Genomic DNA, 15,325 nt, shown 5'->3' on the forward strand with positions numbered 1-15,325 from the left:
GACTGTGACCCCTGGTTCTGGACTCCCTGACCATCGGGAACATCCTTCCTGCATCTAGCCTGTCTAGTCCTGTTAGAATTTTATAAGTTTCAATGAATCGGACTTGTATCTGCAGTAGGCCACACTTGTTTATAAAGAGCTGTAGTCTTGACAAAGATCACCTCACAATGCAGGTACAAGTCCCAACAATATATGAATCGGACTTGCACCTGCAGTTGGAGACCGCCTAGAATAAATCTACTAGATAGTCAGTATAAACACAGACTGTACTACTCTGCAAATTAACAGGTATCTTGCAAAATTAAAAGCCTAAATTAGAGGTAATCAATACAGCAGCAATAACGGATTAAGTCATTGAATATATTCAAGGTGGAGATAGACAGATTTTTGTCTAATAAAGGAGTCAAGGGTTATGGGGAGCGGGCAGGGAAGTGGAGTTGAGGCCAAGATCAGATCAGCCATGACCTCACTGAATGGCGGAGCAGGCTCGAGGGGCCAAATGACCGACTCCTGCTCCTACGTCTTATGTTCTTATTATATAATTAGGGACTGAACAGTTTCAAACATTACAAAAGTTCCAACAGACTCTACTTCTGGCACATTGGAATACCATAAATTGGTCCAATGGGCTTATTGCCACCACACTGGTAACTCTGAATTGCCCTTGTGGAGTTATAGCAACTATGTCGAATCATCCTGAATTGGGCCTTTACTGCCACCACCTTGGGTAACCCTGAATTGTCCTCATTGGGTTACAGCAGCCATGTTGGCTAACAGAGATAAGCAGTGTTCCTGTCTTCTCAAACTTTATTGACAAGATGATAAAGTCTCTTTCCCAGATACTGGGCATAGACTTCCCCAGTATTCCTCATTAATTTACAGTAATGGTTTTACAGTCCTTTACCCCTCACCACACATCAGCCAGTAGGCACCACCCTGCAGTCACTGTGAGGCAGCCTAAACTAAATGAAAATATCCATTAAAATTAGCATAATCCAGTTTGTTTTGAAGGCAATAATCTAATATTGGGACTCTAATGACAGTTATAAACATTGATAATTTCACTGCTGTTTAACCGAACCCCTCAATTAGATTACTGCCTTGAAATCAATCCCAAGTATTCTCTATATAAACCCCTTCTGAACCCCTCGAGTAGATTACTGTCATGTAATCACTCCCAGGAATCCATTGCTCTGTTTAGATAATGCCTTTATTGCATTTGGTACCTTAGCGTGCCGACACTTGTGGGATTCCATGTTTTCACAGGACTGTTTTCAACCTTCGTGAGGTATGAACCTCATATCCTGGAATCGGCTACTTCTGTCACGACCCATCATTCAAATATGCCAATTCAAACTTTTGCATTAAAAACAGTAAAAAGGAAAAAAAGACTTGCATTTCTATAGCGCCTTTCACGACCTCAGGACGTCCCAAAGCACTTTACAGCCAATGAAGTACTTTTGAAGTGTGGTCACTGTTGTAATATAGGAAACGCGGCAGCCAATTTGCGCACAGCAAGCTCCCACAAACAGCAATGTGATAATGACCAGATAATCTGTTTTAGTGATGTTGATTGAGGGATAAATACTGGCCCTAGGACACCGGGGAGAACTCCCCTGCTCTTCTTCGAAATCATGTCATGTGATCTTTCATGCCCACCTAAGGGGGCAGACAGGGCCTTGGTTTAACGTCTTATCCAAAAGACGGCACCTTTGACAGTGCGGCACTCCCTCAGCACTGCACTGGAGTGTCAGCCTAGATTTTTGTGCTCAAGTCTCTGGAGTGGGACTTGAACCCACGACCTTCTGACTCAGAGGTGAGATGCCATCTCTGTGTATCACATCACTCTTAAAATATTGTGTGAAGACCCCAAAAATAATGGAAATGAACTCAAGAATGATCCACTATGATTGGCATTCGAGCCACCCAATCCACGTCTTGCCGTGCTACAAATTTGATAAACGCTCCCCTGACTACTCTCACATCAACCACAGTAGCAGGATCCCAAGCTTCATCCTCCTCCGACATAATCTTCTTCAATGCACTCACGGCAACTGCCATCATAGCAACCAGATTTCTGCAAACAGCAGCTGTGTTGCTGTACAACGATTCGCATCAATATTCTTCCATTTCTTTAAACAATGTTAAGTAATGGTTATATAAATAGATTAGTGCACAGGTCTCATCATTGCAAGTGCGATTGGTTGGGCCCACGGGTTGGTTAAGTGAGACTGGTGTGGCTTTCTCTATTTCTCTGCTGGGTTGATATCTTAGTTTGAATAACACAGTTTGCAAATTGCACTAATATTGATTCTGTGCTGTTGGCTCCAAAGTCTGAGGTTGGAGAGAATTAGCAATGGAGATTACTGAGCACATTCTCTAAAAACAAAACAAGACTTGCACTTTCTATTAAAATAAAGCACCTCATCAATGTCTCAAAACACTTTACATACAATCAGTTTCTTTGACGTGCAGTGACTGTAGGCAAACAAGGCAACATTTTTTTTTACAAAGCAAGATCCCACAAACAGCAACGAGGTGAACCGCCAGTCAATCTGTTTTTGGTGGTATTTGGTTTGAGGGAAGAATGTTGGCCAGGTCACCGGGAGAACCCGCCGCTCTCCGAGTAGCACCACGGAATCTTTTACTGTCAACCCGAATTATCGAGCAGAACCACGACTTAATGTCTCATCCGAAGAACAGCACCTGCGGCGATGGAGCATTCCCTCAGTGGTGCAATGCAGTGTCGGCCTAGGCTATGTGCACAGGTCTTGGAGTGAGATTTGAACTCATAATCATCTAACCCAGAGAGGTAAAGTGCTGCCAACTGATCCAAGCTGACACTCTATTTGAAAGCTGTGATTTAGGACAGAAAAATTAATATGTTTTCAATAGCAAACTCCCCATGACGGTTGCAATGCTTGCTAAAAGCTTTACTAAATTTGCTTACACAACATTAATTACATTTCACAAATAATGAATTCGCTGTGAAGTGCTTTGAGACGTTCTGAAGATTTGATAGGGTGCTGTATAATGCAAGCTCTTTCTTTCTGTCCTTTTTTTCCCTTAATTTTTGCTTTTAAAATCACACTGAGCATGCTTCTCTAATTGATGCATGCAATATCTGAAGAATATAATCAAAAATCTAATGACTTGGGCCTCCACTACAGCACTCAAGACTCATTTCCTTGATGAATTGATGTATTTTGCATATAATTTAATTCATTTCTTTTTGTGCTATTCCAGGGAAGGAATGTTAGCACTGCTGAACGGAACGCACCCTGCAAACCGTCAGCATCAAGCACACTGGACAAGGCACAGCCCAGATTTAAATACAAGGTCAAGCTCCCTCCTTTCTCCCGCAGCAATTGCCTTGAAATTAGGTTCTTCAAACAATAGCGTATCAGCTTGGGCTTGTGCGGGAGGGCAAAATGGGCCATAGCGAACCGGCAGCCTGTTGTACATCTGCCCGATTCTCTTTTCAATAGAAGTCATGCGGAATGACTTCCTCCGCTGTTTTAATGGAGCTCCAAATCATTTTAAATAGCGTTCGTAGGCTAACACTTGAAAAGCCTAATCTCACCGTAAAGATCCCCTTAAAAATAACCCTGAGGAGCCTGTCCTATCACCCCGTGATCATTTTCCACATCAGACCTCCATCCCTGTGACCGCCCTATCACTGAGACTCTCAACTTGTTCCATATGATGGAACAAATCCCTCCATGGCCTCGCCCCCTCCCTATCTCTGTAATCTCCTCCAGCCCCACAAACCCCCCCCCCCGAGATATCTGCGCTCCTCTAATTCTGCCCTCTTGAGCATCCCTGATTATAATCACTCCACCATTGGTGGCCGTGCCTTCTGTTGCCTGGGCCCTAAGCTCTGGAATTCCCTGCCTAAACCTCTCCACCTCGCTACCTCTCTTTCCTCCTTTAAGACGCTCCTTAAAACCTACCTCTTGAACCAAGCTTTTGGTCACCTGCCCTAATTTATCATGTGGCTCGGTGTCAACTTTTTTGTCTTATAATATTCCTGTGAAGCGCCTTGGGACGTTTTACTAAGTTAAAGGCGATATTTAAATACAAGTTGTTGTTGTTGTATGATACAGACTTCGCAAATTAGGAACTGGGTTGAGACGGGTCAAACTCCTTTCACCTTCAAACCAGGAGTGGGTGGACAGCTCATCCATGGTTGGATTCAAACTCAGTTCCTGGAGTTGAAAGGACAATGTTCTAACCCATGGCGCCATTCAAACCCCAAAGTCACATATTCAAACTGTAATGCTAGGCTTGGAAATTTAATCCAAATGTCTCAAAAAGACAGCCAACGTGACCAGAACGGCCTACCCTTGGGAGTTTTAGTAAGTTCCGCAGCTCATTCATAGGAATGTAAATGCTGTGTATCACCTCCCTATAGCATGCTTCCCACAGTCTTAATTTTATTCCACTGACCGGTGCACTCAGGTGTCAAAGTTTGAAGTCTAGAGCATTTAGAATATCTGTCACACACCTTCTAGTGAATGGTTAAACAGAGGCATCGCACAGGTCTAGGAGAACATCATATATCCATCCCCTCGTCTGACAACTGATTTAGCTCGGGGTGGGGGGAGCACTATAATTGACAGGAGGAATTATTTTTTTTACAAAGGTAATAATCTGCACACGGGCATGAGTTATGTGCGGTAGCACGCTCGCCTCTGAATCAGAAGGTTGTACGTTGGAGTTCCACTCCAGGACTTGAGAACATAATTTAGGCTGTCGCTCCAGTGCTGATGCTCCAGTGCTGTACCGAGGGAGCGTTGCATTGTCGGAGATGCCATCCGTGGAATGGGAGGTCCTGTCTGCTGCTTCTGGTGGGCATTAGATCCCTTGGAACCATTCAAAGAAGAGCAGGAAGTTCTCTCGCTGTCCTGGCCAACATTCCTCCTTCCGCCCACAGCACCTAGTCATGCACTTCATTCCTGTTTGTGGGATCTTGCTGTGTGTAAAACAGTTGCCATATTTGCCCAGTTAACAACAGTCGCTGCATTTCAAAGTGATTCATTGAATGTTGTGATGTGCTTTGAGATGTTTGAGAGATTTGACAAGGCGATGTGTACGTACAAGTCTTTTTCTTCCCTCTCATATCTTTGTGACTCATCAGTTAGCTGGTCACCCTGTCTGGTGCAGATACTTATCATGTCGTACCATTGGCCACTGGACCAATCCTGTGCAATATCGGATATAGCTATCAAGAGTGTAGGATGCCTCTTACGTCCAATTCCATTGTTTCTGTCTCAGATAGGAAAACCACAGCTAAACTCAACAAAATATCACAGTCCAACACTCTGCAATTATGTCATTTAAAGCTCTGAGCCCCGCCCAACACAAGCCAATAAAGAGCAGAAACTATAAATTTGACAAGAACACCTGCCTCCTAATATATTCAATGAGTGTGGGGGAGGGGTGGAACCCACTTTATACTCCGCACATGAGGTAAGCCTACATAACTCATCTCAGACTCTGGTTGCTCATGAATTATGAGGCCTGGCTCTTGTGTGTAATAAAGGTCGTTACCTGCTGGATTTTATTGCACTAACTATTTACTGTTAATTTTGTTCATCTTGGTCTTGCTGACGGGAGCTTTTTTTGTAAACCAGCTGGTTTCTATCTCCAGAGCAACAGCTATTCTCATTTAGGAGCTGCACCTGGACACTTATGACACCTGCTCCACCCTGCTGTGCCACTGAAGCTGTCCCCACAAATAGAATTAGGACTGGCACCTGGGTTTTGTAACCACAAGGACCCATTAGCACTGTGAATGATTTACACACTTAGCTGTCAAATTACCGTGACACTGCACTACTGAGTGGAAGGATGCTGGGTTTTTTTTGCTCGCAAAAAGTGCTCACCCCCCTGACTCCCTCAGAGCCTCTCCACCACCTTCAAGGCTCAAGTCAGGAGTGTGACGGAATACTCACCATTCACCTGGATGGCTGCAGTGACATCAACACTCAAGCAGCTCTAAAGCATCCAGGACAGAATAGCTCACTTAAGCGGTGCCCCCTGCCACGAGACTCAAAATCCACCCCCTCCAAAACCAGCGCTCTAAGACGACAGTAGCTATAATCTGCAGGATGCACTGCAGCAATTTATAAGGTTAGTCACTGAGTACATTCAAGGCTGAGATCGGGATATTTTTGGACACTAAAGGAATCAAGGGATATGGGGATCAGGTGGGAAAGTGGAGTTCAGGTCAAAGATCAGCCATGATCTTATTGAATGGCGGATCATGTATAATCTACAGATTATAGATACTATAGCCTTACAGCGCCAGTTGTAGAGGGGGTGGATTTTGAGTCCAGTGACAGCGGACACCGATTAAGTGACCGATTCTGTCCTGGATGGTTTTGAGCTATTTGCGTGTTGTTGCCGCTGCACCCATCCAGGTGAATATTCCATCACACTCCTGACTCGAGCCGTGAAGGTGGTGGAGAGGTTTTGGCGGGGGGGGGGGGGGGGGTGGGGGTGGGGGGAGCGGGCGGGGGACGTCAGGGGGTAAACCATTCATTGCACTGCACACAGCCTCTGCCCAGCTGTTGTAGCCATGGTGTGTGAACAAAAAACGGTATCCTACCACGCAGTAGTATAATGTCACGGTACTCGGGGGAGGGGCCGTATGGCCTACTCCTGCTCCTATTTCTTATGTTACTTCAACAACATCTCCATCCCCTGCAACCTCTACCACCAAGAAGGACAAGAGCAGCAATGTTGTCGGAACACCATCACCTCCAAATTCACTTCCAAGTCACACAACATCCTGACTTAGACATGTGTCACCATTCCTTCATCGTTGCTGGGTCAATATCCTGAAGCTCTCTACCTAACACCATTGTGGGAGCAACGTCACCGAAAGGACCGCTGTGCTTCAAGAAGAAGGCCCACCATCATCTCAGGGCAACTAGCGATGGGCAATAAATGAGGTCCACATTCCAAGAACAATATTGGCTGTTAATAAATATTCAGAAACTCCAGCAAAAATAAATATAAGCACAGAAACAGAAAAAGAGTCAAAATAAATACCTCACATCAGGGGCAATTGCTCTAAATATAAAGAAACTAAAGACAAAATCTGGAGACTAAGATATAATACAAGTACTAAACAACAATAAGGAACCAGAGGCATTGCGTCTAAATCTGCAGTAACTGAACAAACAACTGGTAAACAGCCAGAGGTCCAGGAAGTGCTGCAGTGAGATAGAGAGGGAGTGAGAGGCAGAGCATGAGAGGGAGAGAATGAGTGACAGAACATGAGAAAGGGAGGAGAGTGAGAAACAGACCATGAGAGAGGGAGAGAGACCGAGCGAGAGATAAATAGTGAGAGAGCAAGTGAGCTTGTAAATAAATGTACCCCTATACTAGATTAATGGAAGATTGTTGAAATAATTTGGCTTAACAAAATTTTCAAGAAATTCTTTCCCTAAGTAACGCCCATGATGCTAAACTTACCCCCAATCCCACCCTCTGTGCCTGGTAAAAGTTGGTAATGTTCTATCAGCTGCTTGTGTGTATGAGTGTGACCAGGCTGTCTGTCACTCTGACTATCATAGAATCATAGAATAGTACAGCACAGAAGGAGGCCATTCGGCCTATCGAGTCTGTGCCAGCCCTTTCGAAGAACAATTCAGTTAGTCCCACTCCCCCACTCTTGTCCCATTTCCCTGCAATTTTTTTCTTCTTCAAGTATTTATCCAATTCCCTTTTGAAGGCTACTATTGAATCTGTATCCATCACCCTATCAGGCAGAGCGTTCCAAATCCAAACCATGTCGCCTCTGGTTCTTTTGCCAATCATCTTCAATCTGTGCCCTCTGGTTATCGACCCTTCAGCCATTGGAAACAGTTTCTCTTTATTTACTCTATCTAAACCCTTCATGATTTTAAACACCTCTATCAAATCTCCTCTTAGCCTTCTCTGCTCCAAGGAGAACAACCCCAGCTTCTCCAGTCTATCCACGTAACTGTATTCCCTCATCCCTGGAACCATTCTAGTAAATCTCCTCCGCACCCTCTCCGAAGCCTTCACGTCCTTCCTAAAGTGCGGTGCCCAGAATTGGACACAATACTCGAGCTGCGACCCAACTAGTGTTTTATATATTCAGTCACTCCCAATGGAAAACTGCTTGGCCTCCACTCAGCTCTTGCAGCTGTGATAGCAAACTCACCACAGGGGATAGCTGGGGAGATGGGGTATCACAGGCAGCAACCTACGTGGTACTGTGTACTGGTGGCCTAACTAGCAGCGTCACCCCCATCATCAGTACCCACTTTACACTGGAGTTTGGCGCTGGAGTTAAACTGACACCTTGCAGATGTTCAACGCATTGAAGAGTGCAATTCCTCTCAATCGGTGGATAATGACCCATCAAGGATAGTCCTCACAGTGTAGGAGCTCAAAAACAGCACAGGATAAACCCAATTTGGAGTGTTGGTCTGTAAGTAGTCCATCAGACAATCAATTTGCCACATTGGCGTGACTGGTCAGCCGTGGCTCAGTGGGTAGCACTCTCGCCACTGAGTCAGAAGGTTGTGGGTTCGAGTCCCACTCCAGAGACTGGAGCACAAAGATCTAGACTGACACTCCCAGTGCAGTACTGAGGGAGTGCTGCACTGTCGGAGGTGCCGTCTTTCAGATGAGACGTTAAACCGAGGCCCCGTCTGCTCTCTCAGGTGGATGTAAAAGATCCCATGGCACTATTTTGAAGAAGAGCAGGAGAGTTATCCTCGGTGTCCTGGCCAATATTTATCCCTCAATCAACATCACTAAAACAGATTATCTGATCATTATCACATTGATGTTTGTGGGAGTTTGCTGTGCGCAAATTGTCTGCTGCATTTCCTACAATACAACAGTGACTACACTTCAAAAAAAAAACTTAATTGGCTGTAAAGCGCTTGGGACATCCGGTGGCAGTGAAAGGCGCTATATAAATGTAAGTCTTTTTTTTTTATCTATTGTTTTCCAACAGCATCATAGAACTCCACTTAAATAAATCACTGTAAACACTGTAAAAGGTAGCAAACCAAATTAAATTAAAAGCAAATACACACTCCAATAAATGTTATAAAGGATAATGAGATGCACTACTATATATTAGAAACAATATATGGGGTGGGGAAAGACTACACAAGGCTGCAAAGGATTAGATGCAAAAGGAAGGCAGATGAGGAAGCAATGATCGTTACTGGCTGGAGAGGTAGAAACAGGGATTGAGAAAGGATAAAGGGAAGACAAGAGGTGCTTTTTCTTTGCCGAGATGGTTTCAGGACAGGGCTGCTATACCGACCTCCCGTTTCCCGACCTCCCGACCCTCCTCACATTCTGCGTGAGGCACCAGCAAGGCTGGTGAACCCGGCAGGAGTTGACAGAGCCCACATGAAAGTGGGCCGCCACTGCCTCCAGGACAAAGTACCTCAGTGCTTTTTGGTTTCCGAGTGCAGCTGGCAGCAGGAGCGTCATGCCTGTGCACTTTTATAACATCTCTCGGTGAAGGTGGAGGGGAGCCCTGGAAGAACACAGGGAAACATGTGCCCGCCCTGCACAGAAACAATGCATCGAGAGCGCGGATCCCAGTTCAGGTTTCAGATGACATTCACCGATGACTCAACTTTTACTCTCCTGATTTATGATGTCATCTGAAGACTGAGATTAAATTATTACTCTGTAATTCACTTAGGCAGAGCCATTATCTTCTATTTAGCGTATATTGTTTATATTAGGCCTGACAATAAAGTAAGGACGAGTCCTGCTTCTCTCTGCCTCACTTCCTCTGCAGGAACTTGGACAAGTACAGCACCATCTGTAACAACCGAGCAATTCTCTTCACGCAGAACCTGGGGCGTTGAACCGACGATGAGGCACAAATTGGCAGCGCCGTGCCATTGGTGGCCAAACACGCACAGTGTCAGGTGTGCTGAAGGGTGGCAACCCTGTGTGGCAGTACCCGCAGGGGCACAGCAGCAGGAGCCAGGACTGCCATGTCTAAGGTGGCAGGTTGAATTCCTCCCAGCCATGTTACTTTTAGGAGCACTGGAACAGGAGCAGACCATTCAGCCCCTCGAGCCTGTTCCGCCAGTCAAGTAGATCATGGCTGATCTACATGACTAAACAGATCCAACAAGAGTAACATTCATCCCCCCGCGCGCCCCCTCCCCCCCAGAACAAAAACTTAAGACGGCTTCTAACAAAGGACAATGACCTAAGGAATTTATCGCTCTCTTGTAATTAAAAAGTGCACTGCATGAACGATGGGTCGCTACAATTAATTATGCAATAACAGCCCCCGTGGACTGACTATGCTTGCAATAAATGTTAAGTGCAGTGAAAATGTTTTTATATCTCTGACTCAATGCTGACCAACTCACTCACCATTGCTTACTACCCACATTACTCATAACTTTAAAACATTGGGCAGCAGTCATCAATATTGACCAATGTTGGGAAATAATACAACATTTTTGGCTAATGACAATTTTTTTAAAGAACTTTATAATGTAAAATGGCTACTTATGTATTTGTTGGGCTGTCTAGGAGGTCGGGGGATGAGGGATATGTTGACAACAAGCCAACCAATGCTAGTCTTCATCATCAGCATCTCATGGTCAGGACATCTGCCTGTGTTAGTCAGAGTGTGATTCATACAATAGGGAGACATGGGGGGTGAGGGGGGGAGAGACAGAGATGGAGAAAGAGATAGGAGAGGTGGGGGAAAGGGAGATTTAAGTGAAATGCAAAAGGAGGGGAGGGGAGCTAAGGGGGAAAAGATCCATGGGAAGGAGAAGGAAAAACAGAGCTGGCGTGAGAGGGTCAGGGTGGTGAGATGGAGGAGATGTGTAAAAAAACAGGGTGAAAGTTGCATAAATAAGGAAAAAGAGCCACTATTTCCCACCAAGAGAAGAACCTTAAAGGGCCACTTTGCTTATATTTGGCTGTCTGGGAGAAAGTAATGAACAGCTGTGAATTAATTTTGTCACATTGATAACCTACACAAACAACTTTTTCATAATTCAAGGTCTTCAGCTTGCAGTGCTTAACCAAGGAAAACGATATAGTATTTCAGAAAGACAACGTCCCTTTAATATAATTCAAACCACTTAACCCATTCAATACTGAGTCATTAACCATTCAAAAATATCCAATTTTTCAATATTTGGCAAGGTCGATTTGCATTTACTTTGTGCCATATTACGTCTCCTACAGACAATTAATTTACTATTATAACTGTCGTTAGGTAAGCAAATATAGCAGACATTTTTCACATGGGCAAGAGTTATACAAATCGAGCCAAGCTGACACACAATGAATGCCATTGAACTTTTATTAAAGACATATGTACAAACGCAGCCTTACCAAGGCCATTAGAAATTGCAGTCTTACCCTTATAATACTTGACTTTTGTTTAAATTGTGATGTTGTTTGCTATAACAATGCATTATGGAATGGCCCAGCTCCTTCACAAAATGGCAGCCCTGGAAATATTTAGTAGCAGGTAAATCAAAATAATTTTAAACATTTCTCTGAAGACTGAACCGCAGAGTGAAATTGTGAAGTACATTTGTGGGTACTTGTTGTTAATTATAGAGAGACTTGTGTTTCTAGGGCACCTGATCATGTCTGAGCACGTCACATACAATGAATTACTTTGAAGCGCAGTGACTGGTATTATGTAGGAAAATGCTTCGGCCATTTTGGGCCCAGCAAGATCCTACGAATAGTAATTGAAGTGATCGGCCAGTTAATATGTTGGTGGTTAACCTCTGGGCAGGGCAAAATAATGAAACCGCCTCCAATGTTTCTTCTGAATGTAACAGTGAGGATTTCTTTAGCACTGAAGTGCAAATAAAGTCCTGGTGAAACACATTTGATGAGTTCTCAAAGAAGCATCTGTGATACCACATTCATATACATAGAATGATACAGCACAGGAGGAGACCATTCAGCCCATCCTGCCATTGCTGGCTCTTTGAAAGAGTTCTCCAGTTAATCCCACTCCTCCTGCCCTTTCCTCATATCCCTGCAAATTTTTCCCCTTTAAGTATTTATCCAATTCCCTTTTGAAAGTTACTATTGAATCTGCTTCCACCGCCATTTCAGGCAGCGCATTCCAGATCACAACAACTCGCTGCGTAAAAAAAATTCTCCTCATTTCACCTCCGGCTGTAAAGTGCTTTGAAGATGTCCTGACACCATGAAAGGCGCAATATCAATGCAAGTACTTTCTTTTTAATCCACAATGTATTATTCTGCTGCTAAGGTGAAGTTGTGTGTTTTAAGGACTCAGGCCTAGAAATTGAGTTTTGGCGCAGCCAGGGCTTTAGCGCCGGAAGTTAGTGCCGGCGCTAAGTCCCCCTGCGCGCGCCAAAAATTCAGTAGCGCCGCGCCCAAACGGCTGCCGGCGCTACTGGAGGGTTTCAGCGCCTCCCAATGGGCGCTAACTGCCCCATTGCGGCGCTGTTCCGGCGCTGCGGCACCCGATGCGGTGCGGCAGGCTGGGGACGTGCAGGCCTCCTCCTCCCATTAAGGAGGAGCTGCCTGCACCCGGCCGCGGCCCGCGCAAATCAGCTTAAAAATGAGCCCGGCACCTCGGACAAGTGCCGGGCTTGCATCTGTTCCGGGGGGGGGGGGGGGGAGAAGTCCGGGGAGGGAGCTGCGGGCAGGCGGCCGGCGGGAAAGTGGCCGGCCGCCGCGGGGCCTTTAATGCGCCGGCGCAAACTGGAGTAAGGCACCTCTGACAGAACGTTGCTTGCGGCTGCCACGGGCGAGGCGGCCGCAACTCAATTTCGGAGTTCGGGCGGGTTACCACGGCAACCGGGACACTGCGCACACCGATGACGTCATCGGTGCCGGCGCAGCGCTACCGGTGCAACGCCGATTTAGGGCCCCAGGGAATTTTTAAACTGGCCATAACTCTGGCGCTAGTCCCTCTAGCGCCTCAAAAGCGGCGCTAAGGCAACTGAATTTCTAGGCCTCAAAGTCCAATTACTTTTAAATAAACACGGGGTGCGGTCAATCAGAGTTTAATTGCAAATTGCAAGTCCTTGTTAATTTCAGACTCCAGGACAATGACTTGCTTTCTTTTGCTCTTTTTTAAGATTGTTACGGTGTGGTGTCAGGCGTGTGATGGACGTGTGTTCGACACAAGACTTTTATGAGTGGATAGATAGGCGTGGTGCTGCACTCACAGCAATGTTGCATGTACACATTTAAAGATGCAATGTCTTCAATGTTAACTAGCATTCAGGTCTCTTTGCCTTGATTGTGAATGCAATATGACCACACTGCCCATCACACTCACCATTACGTGAATGTTCCGTTTGAATCAGAACATCAAGCCCCATGCCAGTAACTTGAGTACAGTACTGAGGGAGTGCTGCACTGTTGGAGGTGCCGTCTTTTGGATGAGATGTTGCACCGAGGCCCTCTCAGGCGATGTAAAAGATCCCACTACTCAGAAAATAGCAGGGGAGTTCTCTCAGTGTCCTGGTCAATATTTATCCCTCAACCAATATCTCCAAAAAAAAAACCAGATTACCTGGTCATTTATCTCACTGCTGTTTGTGGGAGCTTGCTGTGCGCAAATTGTCTGCCGTGTTTCCTACATTACAACAGCGACTACACTTCAAAAGTACTTCATTGACTGTGAAGGGTTTTGGGATGTCCTGAGGTCATGAAAGATGCTGTATAAAATGCAAGCTCTTTCCTTCTTTCTGCTACAGATGTCCCCTGTGAGATGAGACGGTCCCTCACATGCAAGATTGCTTATGATAAACACTTACTAACACAATACTTTGAAATCTCTGTTATAGATAAATATCTTCACTATAATATTTCCTCAATTTCTTTAGTGTGGGAACTCACACTCCAAGACCCCCCCTGTAAATATTGACAAACTGCCACAACTAATTGCCCTCATTTCTGCGGCAGTGCCGGCCACCCAAAGGAAAACAGAAATCATATTTTTATCAGTATACAACAGCAGAGATATCACGCTAGGATGCGGTATGTTCAGCGGATTGGTGGGAATCTCTGACACCAACAATTGGAAGCGTGTGCTCCAATACATCACGTTTGAGACAACGGTCCCCCTACAATCCACATCAAGCATGCTGACACAAAACGGAGTGTTCACAGCCCAGTCGCAAACATGCAATCCACACCTCACCTCCCCTCACTATAAATGATACAGCACAGATTCCACCTTGGGAAACATACACTCGCCTAGAAATTCTGCTGGGGCGGTGGCGCAAAAACCGGCGGTATCGGATCGGCCGCCCGTTATAGGGAGCGCCTGATATTCAATTTCACGGGTGGCCGATCCGATATCGCCCATTTTGCCCCACTACCCGAGGCGAATTTCACTCTCCCCTAACAGTGATAATATAGGAATGCAAGAATCCTTCCACTGTAACACTGACATACCCAGATATTTCTGAAATCACTCCTGCCTGATAATAAATCCTTATATTGTATGTAATGAACTCATCCCTGTAACATGTTCTGACATAATATGAGTCCTCAAATAACCTGATCTGTACAATGCCGAGAATTCATATGAAACAATTTTTAAAAACACAGAAAATGCTGAAAATACACCACAGGTCCCTTAAAGAGAAAAGACAACTTAGCATCTGGGGTGTCCAATCTTCATCAAAACTGTTCGGACAGAAGGGTCTCCACACCAAACATTAACCGCCTCTTCTTGCCACTAGTGGACCTGTTGTGTTTGAGGCAGCATTTTCTGTTTTTATTTCAGATTTTAAATATTTGCAGTTTCTACTCGAGTCTGACACACTTCCCTTGTGTTGACACCTAAGCTTCGGCCGATACAATTCACCACCACTAACCAACTCGCCATTGACAAGAATCACAAATGAATCAATTTACCTTTTGTGTTGTAAGATTTCAAAGCAAAAATTGTTAGTATGGGGAGGTGACCTGGGAAATGTGATTTCACAGATTGTGCAACCCGCATTAAACACTTTTGATTTGGGACTTTTTCGCCGTTCTGGGGCTGTTTGTATTTTCTTCTGTCCCTTCCGGCAAAAAAAACCCCCCAAAATCTTTATTGTCTGCATCAGCGGCAAACGACAGGTGCCTTTTGCGCTCCCCAGCCCCGCTAACACTTGCAAGTTTCGCCTATCGCGGCGATTTCAGTTCCAGGGACACTCTCTCATCCCCCATGTGTGAGAGAGACAGGGGAAACAAACCTCAGCACAGCCAGGACAGGAGCAGAGCCCATCAGGGGGCTGGCTGAGCGTCGCTCCCATCATCTCAAAACACACGAGTTGAA

The 15,325-nt window shown here is 45.3% G+C and overlaps 1 protein-coding gene across 2 annotated transcripts in view; it reads right to left on the reverse strand.

Moving 5' to 3' along the window:
• The window catches only part of ret (ret proto-oncogene receptor tyrosine kinase), a 147,893-nt gene that overhangs the window by 132,056 nt on the left and 512 nt on the right, over positions 1-15,325 (reverse strand). The gene's annotated exons all lie outside the window — the stretch shown is intronic.

Source organism: Somniosus microcephalus, chromosome 29 (genome assembly GCF_052327205.1).
Source record: "Somniosus microcephalus isolate GS21.2 chromosome 29, FLI_Smic_1.0, whole genome shotgun sequence".
Taxonomy (NCBI): Eukaryota; Metazoa; Chordata; class Chondrichthyes; order Squaliformes; family Somniosidae; genus Somniosus; species Somniosus microcephalus.